The sequence below is a fragment of the Sapajus apella genome, unplaced genomic scaffold (assembly GCF_009761245.1).
Source record: "Sapajus apella isolate SASKATOON/1434 unplaced genomic scaffold, GSC_monkey_1.0 scaffold55, whole genome shotgun sequence".
NCBI classification, from domain to species: domain Eukaryota; kingdom Metazoa; phylum Chordata; class Mammalia; order Primates; family Cebidae; genus Sapajus; species Sapajus apella.
In genome coordinates this window covers 9,241-25,152 of record NW_022436995.1, presented here as the reverse complement: position 1 = coordinate 25,152, position 15,912 = coordinate 9,241, and the positions used below count along the sequence as shown (strand labels likewise).

At 42.4% G+C, this 15,912-nt stretch overlaps 1 long non-coding RNA gene across 1 annotated transcript in view; it reads right to left on the bottom strand.

Annotated features, from left to right (window-relative positions):
• The window catches only part of LOC116527505, a 24,164-nt gene extending 22,866 nt beyond the window's left edge, over positions 1-1,298 (bottom strand). The window contains exon 1 of the long non-coding RNA XR_004258586.1: positions 889-1,298. This is a non-coding gene — a long non-coding RNA (uncharacterized LOC116527505). The remainder of the gene's footprint in view (positions 1-888) is intronic.
• Between the last annotated feature and the right edge of the window lie 14,614 nt (positions 1,299-15,912).

Sequence of the window (15,912 nt, the reverse complement as noted above, 5' to 3'; positions counted from 1 at the left end):
TTGAGGCAGCAATTAATAGCCTACCAACCAAAAAAAAACCCAGGTCCTGATGGGTTTACAGCCTAATTCTACCAGATGTACAAAGAGGAGATGGTACCACCCCTTCTGAAACTATTCCAAACTATACAAAAAGAGGGAATCCTTCCCAAAACATTTTATGGGACCAACATTATCATGATACCAAAACCCAGCAGAGACTCAATTAAAAAAGAAAACTTCAGGCTAATATCCATGATGAACATAAATGCAAATATCTTCAATATAATACTGGCAAACTGATTGCAACAGCAAATCAAAAAGCTTATCCATCATGATCAAGTAGGCTTCATCCTGGGGCTGCAAGGCTGATTCAACATAAGCAGGTGTATAAATGTAATCCACCACATAAACAGAGCCAGTGACAAAAACCACATGATTATCTCAATAGATGCAGAGAAGGCCTTCAACAAAATTAAACAGAGCTTTATGCTAAAAATTCTGAAGAAACTAGTTATTAATGGAACCTATCTCAAGATAATAGCTATTGACAACAATATCATACTGATGGGCAAAAACAGGAAACATTCCCTTTGAAATCTGACACTAGACAAGAATACCCTCTCTCACCACTCCTATTCAATATAGTATTGGAAGTTCTAGCCAGAGCAACCAGGCCAGAAAAAGAAATAAAGCATATTCAATTACAAAGGGAGGAAGTCAAACTGTCTCTATTTGCAGACGACATGACTGTGTAATTTGAAGACCCCATTGTCTCAGCCCAAAATCTCCTGAAACTGATCAGCAACTTTAGCAAAGTCTCAGGATATGAAATAAATATGCAGCAATCAGAAGCATTCCTATATACCAATAACAGACTAACAGAGAGCCAAATCATAGAGAACTCTTAACTACTACAAAAAGAATAAAATACCTAGAAGTACAACTAACAAAAGACGTAAAGGACTTCATCAAGGACAACTACAAACCACTGCTCAAGGAAATAAAAGAGGACACAAACAGATGGAAAAACATTCCATGCTCATAATTAGGAAGAATCAATATTGTGAAAATGGCCATATTGCCCAAAGTAATTTATAGATTCAATGTTATCTCCATCAAGCTACCTATGATCCTCTTCACAGAACTGGAAAAGGCACCTTAAACTTAATATGGAGCCAAAACAGAGCCCGCATTGCCAAGACGATCCTAAGCAAAAAGAACAAAGCTGGAGGCAACATGCTACCTGACTTCAAACTATACTACAAGGCTATAGTAATTAAAACAGCATGGTACTGGTACCAAACAGAGATATAGACCAATGGAACAGAATATAGGCCTTGGAGGCAACACCACACATCTACGACCATCTGATCTTTGACAAACCTCACAAAAACAAGCAATGGGGAAACACTTCCCTATGTAATAAATGGTATTGGGAAAACAGCTGGCCATGTGCAGAAAACAGAAACTGGATCCTTTCCTTGACACCTTAAATAGTTCCAGATGGATTAAAGACTTAAACATAAGACCTAACACCATAAAAACCCTAGAACAAAACCTAGGCAAAACCATTCAGGACATAGGCATAGGCAAGGACTTCATGACTAAAACACCAAAAGCAATGGCAACAAAAGCCAAAGCAGACAAATGGGATCTAAGTAAACTCCAGAGCTTCTATACAGCAAAAGAAACAATTAGTAAAGTGAAGTAGTGACCAATAGAATGGGAAAAAAAAATTTGTAATCTACCCACCTGAAAAAGGGCTAATATCCAGAATCTACAAAGAGCTAAAACAGATTTATAAGAAACAAACAAACAAGCCCATTCAAAAGTGGGCAAAGGATATGAATAGACACTTTTCAAAAGAAGACATATATGAGGCCAATAAACATGAAAAAATGCTCATCATCTCTGGTCATTAGAGGAATGCAAATCAAAACCACATTGAGATACAATCTCACACCAGTTAGAATGGCAATCATTAAAAAATCTGGAGAAAACAGATGCTGGAGGGTATGTGAAGAAACAGGAACACTTTTATACTGTTGGTCGAAGTGTCAAGTAGTTCAACCATTGTGGAAGAGAGTGTGGTGATTCCTCAAGGATCTAGAAATAGTAATACCTTTTGACCCAGCAATCCCATTACTGTGTATATACTCAAAGTATAAAAATCATTCTATTATAAAGGTACATTAACATGTATGTTCATTGGGACACTGTTTACAATAGCCAAGACCTGGAATCAACCCAAATGCCCATCGACGATAGACTGGACAAGGAAAATGTGGCACATATATACCATGGAATAATATGCAGCCATAAAAAACTATGAGTTCATATTCTTTGTAGGGACATAGATGAATCTGGAACCATCATTCTCAACAAACTGTCACAAGAACAGAAAACCAAATACCACATGTTCTCACTCATAGGCGGGTGTTAAACAATGAGAACACATTGATACAGGGAGGACAACATCACACACTGGGGCCTGTTGGCGGAGGCTAGGGGAGGGACTTTGGAGGGTGGGGAGGTTGCGGAAGGTTAAGATGGGGATAAATGCCAGATATAGGTGATGGGATGGAGGCAGCAAACCACATTGCCATGTGTGTACCTATGCAACAATCCTGCATGATCTGCACATGTACCCCAGAACCTAAAGTACAGTAAAAAATAATATTTCTCTGATATACATTTTAACTCATCATTTGCATAAAGCAACATATTTTGCTCAAGGCATGTAATCTGTCATTAGCATAAAACTGTTCGAAATTACATTAAAATAGAATGTGAACACCAGAGTACAATTACTTGTACATATGGCATTTTTAGTACATTTATTAGAAACAGGTTTCTTCTACCTTCTCAATATTCTTTCAATTTAATCTTTATTACTAAATCAAAATACTCCTACAAAAATTAAGTTGCATAAGAAATCTAAAGGTAATTGAATTCTATTTTCAAAAATATTTTATTTCTATCCTTACAATCTCTTCCCATAAATCTTTTCAAGCAACATTTAGTATACTTAGTCTTGAAATAAAAGGTGCTATTATCAAAGTAGTAATTTTTTTAAAAAATATGGCACATATCTTAAAATGTCATCTTAATTTCTTTTACTCAAAGTTTTAAAATTTTCATGAAATACACAAAAACTCAAAAAAAATGTTCAACACAATAAAAAATTTACCTAAATTTGTATTCATAGTTTCTGTTGTGCTATCTATAGCAATACTAAAGGAATTTTTATTTTAACATTAAAACTTAAGGTAAACATTAAATGTGTTTTAAACAGAAAGTTAACACACAACGCAAATCCAAGAAAATTTAAAATATATTTTAAAAAATTATTTAAAAAGTTAGAAAATTAAATTTCAAAAAAAAAAAACATTAAAAGACTCAGGAAAGACAAAAGACACCAATTTGTGGGAAGCATTTTCAAAATAAAATGGAAGATTTTATAATTACTTATTAGTCATTTGATTTGCAGGATGATGTAGAGATCCAGAAATATTGAGGAAATTCATGACAGTATGTCAGAAATATTACTAGATGATGAATTAGGAGACATATAATCATGCTTATTATGTTATTAATTTTTTAAATTTTACTTTGTTCTTGGATACAAGTGTTGAATGTGCAGGTTTGTTACACAGGTATACGTGTGCCATGGTGGTTTGCTGCACCTATCAACCCATCATCTAGGTTTTAAGCCCCTCATGCATTAGGCATTTATCCTAATGCTTTCCATTTCTTTGGCGCCAATCCCCCAACAGTCCCCAGTGTGTGATGTTCCCCTCGCTGTTTCCATGTGTTCTCATTGTTCTACTCCCACTTATGAGTGAGAATGTGAGGTGTTTGGTTTTCCATTCCTTTGTTACTTTGTTGAGGATGATGGTTTCCAGCTTCATCCATGTCCTTGCAAAGGACATTGAGGATGTCTGGCCTGCAGATCCTGACTGAATCATGGATGAATGCACTCTCACACGATTACGTTGATTCAAGTGGGCTAGGGATTGATGCTGGCTGCTTTCAGAGGGTGAAATGCAACCAATCGACCAAGACTCCCTGTTCGTCCACACTTTTATTCTGTAGATTTTACAACAGAGGCTCTAAGTTAACATACTTGTAGATAATTAACATGGTTAAGAGAATATTTTTACGATTGACAAAAGCTTTAGGTTTGGAGGCTCAGAGTAAACACTACTAACAAGTAATTCCCCTTTGATCTGCCTCTGAGGGGACCATCTAGTACAAAATTTACATGAGTAAAGAGCATGGAGACAAAGGGATATGTAGTAAACAGGGTTAAAGTGGGAAAGCCTCTTATCATCCCTATCTTCTCCTTAACTTAATGGATCTGCCACCTTTGGCCTGTCCCAATAAAACCTCTGGCCTTCCAAAAGGTTTAGGACCATAATCTATCACTTTCCCTAATATTTTTCATAATATTTTGCTGCCACCCCAAGTGAATCTCAACAGGACATGAACCCATTCTTCTTTATGGCTGCACATTATGTTATTTTGGAAGATACATATACACAGATAGATATATTTTATCTATTATGTCTATTTGAAAATATTTTGTGCATGTATATGCTAATCATGAAAGAGATCATGTTACTCAGTCATAAAAATATATTTACTTTTCTATGATAGGCCAATTTTGAGATTTGTTTTCTAAGGATAGAGTCATTTCAAAAAACAGTTCCCTCTTCCGCCAAAAATGAATTTGCCATCAAATGGCAAAATTGAAATCAAAAATGAAATAAAAAATGAAATCACAGAGTTAAGTAGACCATTTTCATCTTATGTTCTTATATACCTAGGAACTGACACTTCTCCACATAATGTGTCCTGAAATTTGGTATGAATTAAGTTTGGTTATAGAGAAAATCATGCACAAAGGAGTAAGAAAAAAGACAATTTATAAGGACACAAAAAATTATGAAACAAAGAAAAAGGTTAGAACTACAAAAATGCCAACATTATTTGCTCCAATTCTCTTCTATCTTCAAATTATCCATTTTACTCCAGGTTGCAGCTTCCAGCAGGGTAGCCTTTGCTTAGGAATCTTGTAATTATACAGTGGCCCTGTAACTGGGGGTGTCAGTGTTGCTGCCAATGGCTCTGGCTTCAGCTCTTGTGTCAGCAGCCAGTAGTAGCTCCTGGTGATAGGTGGGGCATGTCAATGGGTCCCAAGGATGTAAAGATGCAGGGACTGTTGGATCCCAGGACTGGAGACAGTCTGATGGGGCTTGAGCTCTCAAAATGCCTTGCTATAGCAGTTTAGAATTCAAGATGTGTGTGTGTATGACCCTCTATGAGCTTCCTCTTTAGAGCACATGATCTCCAGGCAACTCTCTGTTAGTTTGAGGGCCTGCATGGATGGAGGCTGGTCTCCCATGGCTGGAATTGTAGGAGTCTACAGTGAGAGGTTTCACCACATTGGGAAACCTCTCTGGGCTCCCAGAGAGAGGATCCCCTGCCCCTCTCTATCACAAGACTGCCTTGCTTTCCTCTCCTTCCTTGCCTTACACATTTTCTGTCACTTTTCTGTTGAATTTTAGCAATCTCATAGGTGATCTATTTGAAGTGTGATTACCTACTCACAAGTTTGGTTCTTCTTTGTGGAGGAGATTGAATGATGAGTGCTTCCAGTAGGCCATATTGAAGCCGTTCCCTCCTTTATATTTTTCTAATGATAGTTATTCTAAATTCTCTGTTCACTGTTTTAGTATCTATTTTATATCTAAATACCCTTATTTTGTCTTTTCAGACAGTTTTTCCTTGTCATTAGTCATGCTTTTAAATTTTTTATTGACAGCTGGCCAGGTTGCATAACTGATGTACACAGATCTTTATTGTAAGAATTTATCCTAATTTGACTAGTTCTTGGGTTGTTTTAATAAATCATGTATGTAATGTTTGTTTTAGCTTTAGATATAAAAGGCTTTACTTTTTCATCTAGTGTCTTTTGTCTTTATCTCCTCCTTTGGCTTTAGAGCTTTCCTATTTACTGCTCCTAGAAGAGAGACTGTCTTGTAACTCTCAGCAGTAATCCACTGTAATTAATCTGAAGACCTGTTGGCATGTTGGTAAGATGTTAGTAGGAGCATTCTATAAACTTCAGATTCAGCCTCAGTTGTTTAGTGGCCTTATGTCTTAGGATTTTGACTTTCACAAGTGTTGCTGTTTCTTCTTCAGTGGTTTAGCTTTTTGCTTCTCAAGCCCTACTCCTTTCTCTTGCTGTAACATTCCCAATATATTTCCTCCAAGCCTTGTCTCCTACTGAAGAGGGAGACCCAGGCATCTCAGATCAACTTCCCCTTTTCATTCCTAAGACCATACACCGAAGCCCTTTTCATATGTAATTCCTAAGATTGTAAACTGAGACCCTTTTCATATGTAATTCCTAAGACTGTAAACTGAGACCCTTTTCATGTGCAATTCCTAAGACTGTAAACTGAGACCCTTTTCATATGTTAAGCTATAAACCTAAGATTCTTCCATGTGTAACATCTCAAGTGTAAGCCTATATAAAGAAGGAACCTTCCTTTGTTAGGGGAGCTTGGCTGTTAGGCAAACTATGCCACCTTGCTCCTGGCCGAATAAACTCCTTCCTCCTGTATTCGGTGTCCAAGAGATCCATTTCCCGTGGCCGCTCCTGCTACATTTTTGGTGCGTTGGCCGGGAAGTGAGTCTCGGATAGCAGACGTCAGGAAAAAGTCCCTTAGGTGGTTTGCCTAGCCCTGTGTAGTATCCCTGCGGGGGGACTCCTGCTCCCTGGGGTGACACATCCTGAGAGTACTCCTGGGCATGTATTTGCCCGGTGGAAAAGCCTCGCCAGAACGGAGCAGGGAGGCCCTGCAGTGTGGATCCACCCAGTGGCTGAACACCAAGGAGGAATGAGCATTTGGGGAAGTCTGGCTCATTGAATTTGGTAAGATTGTATCCAGGAAAGTAGCCCACCCCATTTTGGGTGGAAGCGTGGCCTGATCACCCATGGGTGCCAGATTGGCACTTTGGAAGTTAGCTCTCTGTAACCTTGGAAGCTTTTGCTTATGGTTTTGAATTGGAAGGAGAGCAATCGGATGTGTGTCTGTGTGCGTGGAAGTCTGTCTGTGTTGTCGAGCTATTTGTAAGAATTAGAGATAGCCACATAGGCTGAGTGAAGAAGCCTCTGGGCGTTGTAAAAGGATTGAAGTGAATGTTAATTGGAGAGTGCTCTGTGCTGCGTCTTGCTAGGTGGGAACTGCTGTGAGTGAACTAACAGTCTCCTAAGTGTGGGAATTGTTTCTTTGAATTTTTAATGTGGGTCACTCCCATAGCAAGCCTACCGCTTTAGAAACCATGCTGAAAAATTTCAAGAAGGAATTTAGTGGGAATTACAAAGTAACTGTGACACCAGAGAAATTAAGGATTTTATGTAGGAAAGACTGGCCAGCATTTGGGGTTGGTTTGCCCCCAGAGGAGATCCTAGACAGGTCCCTTGTCTCCAAAGTAAGGCATGAAATTATATATGGTGAACTAGAACACCTTGATCAATTTCTGTACATAGACTCATGGTTGCAGTTAGTTCTGAATGCTCCAAAGTGGCTAAGAGAGCAGGTAGCAACTGTTTTAGTAGCCAAGGGACAGACTGCTAGAAACCACCATCCCCCTCACTGCCGAGAGACGTGGACTCCTAAGGCCCGGGCAGATTCAGTAGCAGGAACAACTCCCAAGGTTTTGGTCGACGCTGCGGCAGAAGAGTTTTTGTTGATAATGCCTCCTCCTCCTCCTGGAGGACTCCCTGCCCCAGGGCCGGAAGCCTCGGCATCCCCACCAGAGCTGCACACCCCTAAATCCCCCAGAGTAGACAAAAGAGAATGTGAAAAAACTCCGCCCATTGCTGCCCGCTTCCCAAAGGGAACTCCCCCTCCGGCAGCTCGTCTGTGACCCAAGGCTGGGGTGCAGATGCCTTTGAGAGAGCAGAGGTACACAGGAGTGGACAAGGATGGCCACATGGTAGAAAAGCGTATTTTCACGTACCTGTCATTCACCTCGGCTGATCTTATCAATTGGAAAAATAACAACCAATCTTATACTGAGAAACCTCAAGCTCTCATTGATCTACTGCAAACTATCATTCAGACGCATAGTCCCATTTGGGCCGATTGCCATCAGCTGATTATGCATCTTTTTAAAACAGAAGAAAGGCAGAGAATACTCCAAGCTGCTTCTAATTGGCCAGAGAAGCATGTTCCTGCAGATTACCAGAACTCCCAAGAGTATGTCAGAGTCCAGTTACCGGGAACTGACCCCCAGTGGGATCCAAACACCCCAGAGAGCATGCAAAGGCTAGTCTGCTACACAGAAGCCTTGCTGGAAGGATTAAAAAAAGGGGCCCAGAGAGTTACAAACATTAATAAAGTCTCTGAGGTTTGTCAAGGAAAAGAGGAATGCCCTACACAATTCTATGAAAGACTGTGTGACGCTTACCACATGTACACTCCTTTTGATCCTGAGAGTCCCGAAAACCAGCGTATGATACATATGGCATTAGTCAGTGTGCAGAAGATATTAGATGAAAACTGCAGAAACAGGCAGGATTTGCATGCGTGAATACCTCACAGTTATTGGAAATATCTAACCAGGTGTTTGTAAACCGAGAAATGGTGAGCCAGAGGGAAATTCCTAAAGAAAGGGAGCGCCAGTCTTGGCAGAATGCCTACTTGATAGCTGCCGCTATTAAAGGAGTGCCCCCAAGAGGGCAGGAAAAGGGGGGTTCCTGGAAGGCCTCCCAGTCTGCGCACCCATGCCTGCAATGCGACCAGTGCACTTTTTTCGGGAAATAGGACATTGGAAGGAAAAATGCCCACCGTTGATGGGGAAACAGGGAGACCCTGAACACCAGGATTCAGACAAAAGCAAAGGAGCTCTGTTCAATCTAATGGAAGGGCCACTGGACTGAAGGGGACCGGGCTCCATTGCCCCCAAGGAGCCCATGGTCAGGATGACAGTAGGGGGCAAGGCCATTGACTTCCTCATCGATACAGGTGCTGAATATTCGGTGGTAACCACCCCTGTGGCCCTCCTATCGAAGAAGACAACCGATATTGTTGGAGCTACTGGGGTGTCAGAAAAACAATCTTTTTGTTTGCCTCGGACTTGTGAGCTGGGGAGGCACGAGGTGATTCACCAGTTCTTATACATGCCTGACTGCCCTTTGCCCCTGCTAGGAAGGGATCTGCTCAGTAAGCTACGGGCGACCCTAACCTTCACAGAGAATGGCAACTTACAGTTGGCATTGCCTAAAACTGGGGTCATAATGGCCCTTAGAGTGCCTCGTGAGGAAGAGTAGAGACTCTTCTTAACCAAACCAGACCAGGAAATAGGGCCTGAGTTAGCAAAACGATGGCCTAAGGTCTTGGCAGAGGACAATCCACCTGGGCTGGCAATTAACCAGGCCCCTGTACTCACTGAAGTCAAGCCTGGGGCTCAGCCGGTTAGACAAAAGCAGTATCCAGTTCCCAGAGAGGCGCTAGAAGGCATTCAGGTCCATCTAAAACGCTTAAAGGACTATGGAATTATAGTTCCTTGCCAGTCTCCATGGAACACCCCCCTCTTGCCTGACCTTAAACCAGAGACCAAAGACTACAGGCCAGTACAAGATTTGCACCTGGTCAATCAGGCCACAGTAACTTAGCACCCAACTGTGCCTAATCCATACACACTGCTGGGATTATTGCCAGCAGAGGATGGTTGGTTCACCTGCTTGGACTTAAAGGATGCTTTCTTTAGCATCAGATTGGCTTTTGAAAGTCAGAAGCTATTTGCCTTTCAATGGAAGAATCCAGAAACAGGTGGTACCACCCAGTACACCTGGACCCGGCTGCCCCAAGGATTCAAGAACTCTCCTACCATCTTTGGAGAGGCACTGGCCCGTGACCTCCAAATGTTTCCGGCTAAAGACTTAGGCTGCGTCCTCCTCCAATATGCTGATGATCTATTATTGAGACACCCCACAGCAGTCGGGTGCACAAAAAGAACTGATGCCTTACTTCGGGACCTGGAGGACTGTGGGTATAAAGTGTCTAAAAAGAAAGCCCAGATTTGCCGACAGCAAGTGAAGTATCTGGGGTTTAACATCTGGAAGGGGGAATGCAGCCTAGGAACAGAAAGGAAGCAAGTAATTTGCAACCTGCCAGAACCCAAGACTAGAAGGCAGGTGCGGGAGTTCCTGGGAGCCATGGGCTCTTGTAGATTGTGGATTTCAAGCTTTGCAGTACTAGCCAAACCCCTCTATGATGTGACGAAAGGGGGAGACAAGGAGCCCTTTGAGTGGGGATCCCGTCAGTGTCAGGACTATCAGGAACTGAAAACCAAAACTAATGTCAGCTCCAGCTTTGGGGCTGCCTGATTTAACAAAGCCCTTCATATTATATGTGGCAGAAAGAGAAAAAGTGGCAGTTGGAGTCCTAGTCCAAACAGTAGGACCTTGGCCCAGGCCTGTAGGTTACCTCTCCAAACAGCTGGATGGAGTTTCCAAAGGATGGCTGCCATGCTTAAGGGCCCTGGTAGCAACTGCTTTGCTAGCACAAGAAGCAGATAAGCTAACTCTGAGACAGGACTTAAATATCAAGCCACCCCATGCAGTAGTGACTCTAATGAATACCAGAGGGCACCACTGGTTAGCAAATGTTAGGCTGACTAAATACCAGAGCCTGCTATGTGAAAATCCCCACATCACGATTGAAGCCTGCAACACCTTAAACCCTGCCACTTTGCTCCCAATGTCAGAGGGTCCTGTTGAACACAACTGTGTTGAAGTCCTGGACACAGTCTATTCAAGCAGGCCTGATCTTTGGGATGAACCATGGACAGTGGTAGACTGGGAGTTGCATGTGGATAGGAGCAGCTTTGTCAATCCACAAGGGGAAAGATGTGCAGGCTACGCTGTGGTAACTCTGGACACTGTAATGGAGGCCAAATCCCTGCTCAGGGCACCTCAGCTCACAAGGCTGAACTCATCGCTTTAACTCGAGCCTTACAGCTGAGTGAAGATAAGGTTGTCAACATTTACACTGACTCTTGACATGCCTTCCTGACTCTCCAAGTACATGGAGCACTGTACAAAGACAGAGGCCTGTTAACTTCAGGGGGAAAAGAAAGAAAGTATCAGCATGAAATTTTGCAGCTGCTAGAAGCGGTCTGGAAGCCCTGGATGGTGGCAGTCATACATTGCTCAGGATATCAGCGGGCCCCCACCTCTGTGACCCTGGGAAATTCCCGAGCTGATTCAGCAGCTCATAAGGCAGCATCTACCCGCTACCGAACAGGAGTTACAGCCCCGCTGATTCCCCAGATCCCTGATCTAATACCTACTTACTCTAAGGAGGAAAGAGACTTTCTCCAGACAGAAGGGGGGCAACTGATTAAAGAAGGGTGGATCCAACAGCCAGATGGAAGAATAACAGCACCACAGCTGCTGGGGGCAGCAGTTGTACAAGCCGTACATGAGACCACTCATTTAGGTCAAGAGTCACTTGAAAAGATGTTGGGCCGGTACTTTTACATCTCACACTTAGCAGCCTTGATAAAACTGTGGCACAGCAATGCATTACATGTCAGCAACACAACACGAAGAGGATCTAACTATTCCCCCTGCAATTCAAGCTTATGGAGCAGCTCCCTTTGAAGATCTCCAGGTAGACTTCACTGAAATGCCCAAGTGTGGGGGACAAAAGTATTTGTTGGTCCTGGTGTGCACATACTCTGGGTGGGTAGAGGCCTTCCTGACTAGGACTGAAAAAGCCCATGAAGTAACCCGTGTGCTGCTTCGAGATCTCATCCCTAGGTTTGGACTGCCACTGTGCATCAGATCAGACAACAGACCAACATTTGTGGCAGATTTAGCCCAGAAAACAGCAATGGCTTTGGGTACTACCTGGAAACCCCACACTGCCTACCAACCTGAGTTCTGGAAAAGTGGAAAGAATGAATCAGACCATCAAAAACAGCTTAGGGAAAGTGCGTCAGGAAACAAGATTAAAGTGGGTGCAGGCACTTCCCCTGGTATTATTTAACATTAGATGCACCCCCTCTAGGAACACAGGATATTCCCCTTATGAAATCTTATATCATAGGCTCCCTCCCATACTCCAGAACTCCCAGGAACTCCTCAGGTGTAGGGGGAGATTGAGTTAGGACGCCAGTTAGGAGCTCTAGGGAAAATCACCCAAGGTATTTCAATCTGGGTGAATGACAGATGTCCTGTAAGCTTATTCTCCCCAGTTCACCATTTCTCACCAGGCGATCACGTGTGGATAAAAGATTGGAGTGCAGCCCCTCTGAAACCATGGTGGAAAGGACCTCGGACCATGATCCTGACCACCCCCATGGCTGTGAAGGTAGAGGGAATCCCAGCCTGGATCCACCACAGTCGTGTGAAACCGGCAGCCACCGAGACTTGGAGAGCCATACCAAACACGGATAACAACTGCAGAATTACCTAAAAAAGGACAATGAGCTCTGCTCCAGCCACATCCTGGAAGCTGGCTGGTCCATGCACAGCCGAAGCATGAGGAAATTTATCGTGGGACTTGTTCTTCTTAATATTTGGACTTGCACAGTAGGGATATTAACTGATTTTGAAGAATGCTCTCAATGTGTCCACCAGGTTACAAAGGTAGGGCAAAATGTCACTGCCATTCTTTCACAGTTATTATGAGTGCACAAGGACACAAAAGGGAACCTGTTTATACAGTGGTACTCAGTATAAGGTATGTAGACTGGGGTTGGACAGCCAGATGTATGTTACAACCCATCAGAGCCCCCTATACATACTACTTTTGAAATTAGACTCCTGACAATGTGATGGAATAGCCCTACTAAATCAATAGCCAAGACAGAAGAGAAGGGAAGCCCCAAACAGGTCACTCTAAGGTTTGACAGCTGTGTAGCCATCAACACCTATCCTTCTGGTGGCAGGGGCTGTGGTTCCCTCTGGTGGGAACAAAGTTATGCAACAGAGCATAAATATCTCTGCCAGAAAACCTACTGGTGCTATGACTGCCTCTATTGGTCCTGTCACCTGGGCCACTTGGAAAAATGATAAAAATGATCCTGTTCACCTTGTGAAAGGGAGAGATGCCACTCCAGGAGGTAATGTCCCCTGCATCTCAGGACACTGTAATCCAGTAGAATTAATAATCACGAGCCCCCAAGACCCCAAATAGGAAAATGGGGAGAGTGTAGTACTAGGAATTGATGGCAAAGGACGTGACCCTGAAGTTAGTATCCAAATTTGGGGAAAAGTCCAGAAATGCTCAGCCTGGCTAGTGCACGAACACTTTTATGATATATTAGATGAACCAATACCAGAGTTTCCAAAAAAGACAAAGAACTTGTTCCTCCAACTGACTGAAAATGTGGCCCATTCCCTCAGTGTCACTTCTTGCTATGTATGTGGAGGGACGACAATGGGTGACAGGTGGCCATAGGAAGCCCATGAGTTACTACCTTCTGACCCTGTCCTGGACCTGACCTCAGTTCAAAGGGTTCAAACCAACAGTTTCTGGGTCTTAAAGGTCTCAATTATTGGACAATACTGTTTGGCCAGGGAAGGAGTAGGCTTCACTATTCCAGTAGGAAAGCTTAGCTGCTTAGGGCAGCAATTGTATAATGGAACTGTGGGCACTATAACCTGGTGGAGCTCAAATTATACAGAGAAGAGCCCAGTCCTAAAATTTCCAAAATTATAGGATGCTTGGGATCATCCTGGATACCGGAGAGATTGGACAGCCCTGCCTGGGTTATACTGGATATGCGGATATAGGGCATACATACAACTGCCTAATGGGTGGACGGGTAGCTGTGTCATAGGCATCATTAAGCCCTCTTTCTTCTTATTATCTGTTAAGACAGGTGAGCTGTTAGGGTATCCAGTCTACTCTGCTAGGGAGAAGAGAGACCTAAAAATAGGGGATTGGGCAGATGATGAGTGGCCACCAGAGAGAATTATTGAATATTATGGGCCAGCCACATGGGCTGAGGATGGCTTATGGGGATACTGGAACCCTATTTACATGCTCAACTGGATCATCCGGTTGCAGGCTGTTTTGGAAATACTCATGAATGAAATGGGCAAAGCTCTGTCCCTCTTGGCCTGACAAGTAACTCAAATGAGAAACGCGATTTATCAGAACCGGCTGGCCCTAGATTATTTGCTAGCAGCTGAAGGGGGAGTCTGTGGAAAATTCAATCTAACCAACTGCTGTCTGCACATAGATGACCAGGGGCAAGCAGTAGAGGATATTGTGCGAGACATGACCAAACTGGAACACGTGCCTGTACAGGTATGGCACAGATTTAACCCTGAGTCCTTATTTGGAGGTTGGTTCTCATCCTTGGGAGGATTTGAAACCCTTATCATAAGTGTTCTAATAATAATAGGTGTTTGTTTACTGCTCCCTAGTCTACCTCCCTAGTCCTTCAGATGATTAGGGGATTCATCACTACTGTAGTTAGCCAAAAAGGGACATCACAAGTGTATTATATCAAACATTATCAGTTTGTTTCATCAGAAACTCTGGAAAGTGAGAATGAAAGTGAGACCTCTCACTAATATTATAAAATGGTGAGGGTCTCAAAGTGGGGGGTGAAGAGGGAGACCCAGGCATCTCAGATCAACTTCCCCTTTTCATTCCTAAGACTGTAAACCTAAGCCCTTTTCCTATGTAATTCCAAAGACTGTAAACTGAAACCCTTTTCATATGTAATTCCTAAGACTGTAAACTAAGACCCTTTTCATATGTAATTCCTAAGACTGTAAACTGAGACCCTTTTCATATGTTATGCTGTAAACCTAAGATTCTTCCCCGTGTAACATCTAAAGTATAAGCCTGTATAAAGAAGGCACCTTCCTTTGTTAGGGGAGCTTGGCTGTTAGGCAAACTGTGCCACCTTGCTCCCGGCTGAATAAACTCCTTCCTCCCGTATTTGGTGTCCGAGAGATCCATTTCCTGCGGCTGCTCCTGCTACACTACTAAGAATGTTTTTCTGTTGTTCTTTTGTTTCTTCCCTCCTGGAAGGCTGGAGAGACTGGGATAAGGAGGAATTCGCTTCTTACAGTTGATATATGACGTCAGAATCATACCCTTTCTTTCAAATCTTGAAATCAAAGTTCTTTCTCTTAGAATGTAAGATTTTGCCACTGATAAAAGCCTGCTGATGTTTCACAATGGTTACCTTTTCCCTTCTTCTGCCAGTCCCATGAAGGAATCTTTCTTAAATCTTCACTATAAGGATCCAGTGGGCTCTCAAAATCATAGCCACAAAAGACTGAGCTTCCCCAAAGATTGGTACCTCCTAAGCTTGAGGCCACCTTGAGTTATTATTCTCACATCTTACCCTTCAACTGATTACCTCTCATGCTCCCAAGATAGTCTCCTGGTGGCACCTCATGGCATTTGATATATATTTGATAAATTTCTCCATAGGAGTACTCATTATACTACAAATTGTTTAGTATTTCAAATCAACTTTGATAAGAGACTTTAAATACAAAATTGAGATTTTTTTTTTTTTTTCTCTTATGCTTCCAAGATAGCCTCTTGGTGGCACCCGATGAGTTTTAATATATTTTTGATAAATTTCTCCATGGGAATATTCATTATACTACAAATTGTTTAGAATTTCAAATCAACATTGATGAGAGACTTTAAATACTGAACTGAGATTATTTTTGTTTCATGAGTTGCCTGTCAACCATGTAATCCTGAAAAATCTGTAAAGATGGGACAGGACCAGAAAGCAAATCTTCACAGCTGTTTGAGCAACTTTAAGTTATTTTCGTTATTTTATCCAGTTTTTCTATTTTATGGATTTTGTATATGTTTTAGTTATTGCATGTCTGTTTAAAGAATGGATTGAAGCAATTCTTTGCTA